The sequence below is a fragment of the Capsicum annuum genome, unplaced genomic scaffold (assembly GCF_002878395.1).
Source record: "Capsicum annuum cultivar UCD-10X-F1 unplaced genomic scaffold, UCD10Xv1.1 ctg82835, whole genome shotgun sequence".
Lineage (NCBI taxonomy): Eukaryota > Viridiplantae > Streptophyta > Magnoliopsida > Solanales > Solanaceae > Capsicum > Capsicum annuum.
The window spans coordinates 1-1,348 of NW_025893656.1; the positions used below are offsets into that span (position 1 = coordinate 1).

The window sequence follows — 1,348 nt, forward strand, 5'->3', positions numbered from 1 at the left end:
TATGGTCCTGAGTGTACACTTACTATTACAGTGACCGATCAACTCAGTCTATCAAGTAAAATCATTGCATGCGTTCAATCTAACAGTCAAAATTCAAACATCATTTGATGAACAGTCCGTTGAATTATGAAATAGTAGATACATCGGACCATGTCGAGAATAACAAGATCACATTCCTTTAAACTAGACCGCAATTCTGGAAATGACATTATAAGAATAGCATTTCCTAATTGGAAAAACATATAGTACCAGCCAAAAAAAAGAAAGAATTAAGGGGTATGCCAGACAGTCATGAGACCATTTGGATCCATGAATTTACAAACAAATATTGAATAACATGAATCTACAATAATGGTGAGATTTGCTAGGCTATACTTGCCGGAGGAAGTTTCAAAGTTTTTGCTGATCATTAGCACACATATAGGTTGTGAAAATAGAAAAAACATGACAGGATTATCTAGTGAAAAACAATTGCATTCTCATACGTTAGTTTTGGTTGACACTGAATGAATTGCATGTTACCAAGTTGTTATACCAATTCACTTAGTACTACATTGCTAGGTGCACGTAAGCTGGCCCGGACAACACGGTTATAAAAAAAAAAAGATTGATGTGGCGGTCATTGTCACAGTTGGTGTACACGAAGAACCAGAGGCTTGCTTCCAACTCCGGCCATGTATACAATAATATATATACAACAACATACCCTGTGTTATCTCACAAATGAGAACTTAGAGGCTCAAGTAAAGTACATCAAAGCAGGTATGAAAACTCTTGCCTCTCAATTCTTATCATCAATACATGTCTACATGTAACTGCTAATTTACAATGACGGGGATTAGTAATAAATATGATGCTTGAGCCATTTGAAACTTTCCTTTCTTCATTTACCCATTTTGCACAATGACCTATGAATGTATGATTATCCTTCTTAAAATTCAATGCTGACATATCTTTGTATATTAAAAATGCAGTCTCCGGTATATTTACTCCATATTCCCACATCGTCAAGTGAATAAGACAAAAGACAAGCAAGGAGATGCTATAAAAAGGGCCAAGGACTCATTCATCCATTGCGAGTACCGATACTGTGGTAACTTCAGATTGGATGAATGGGGATAAGAATGAGGATCTGAGGTTGAAGAGCTTGACTTAGAGTTTGCAATTACAAGTTCGAGCTTCATGTTATTACTAACCGTGCTTTGAGTTTCTTTATTTCATATAGTTCCAAACAGATTAAAACAAGTTTGCCATTCTCTATTTTTATTATTCATTTCTTCTTATAATACGGGTAGAAAGATTCACAAGGAAGACACATATAAGTGTTTGTGTGCAAAGATTAAAATAC

The 1,348-nt window shown here is 35.2% G+C and overlaps 1 long non-coding RNA gene across 1 annotated transcript; it reads left to right on the plus strand.

Moving 5' to 3' along the window:
- The first annotated feature begins 6 nt into the window (after positions 1 to 6).
- LOC124895533 lies at positions 7 to 1,314 on the plus strand. The gene is made up of 2 exons (XR_007051770.1): positions 7 to 762; positions 975 to 1,314. It is a non-coding gene; the product is annotated as an uncharacterized LOC124895533 (long non-coding RNA).
- The last annotated feature ends 34 nt before the right edge of the window (positions 1,315 to 1,348 follow it).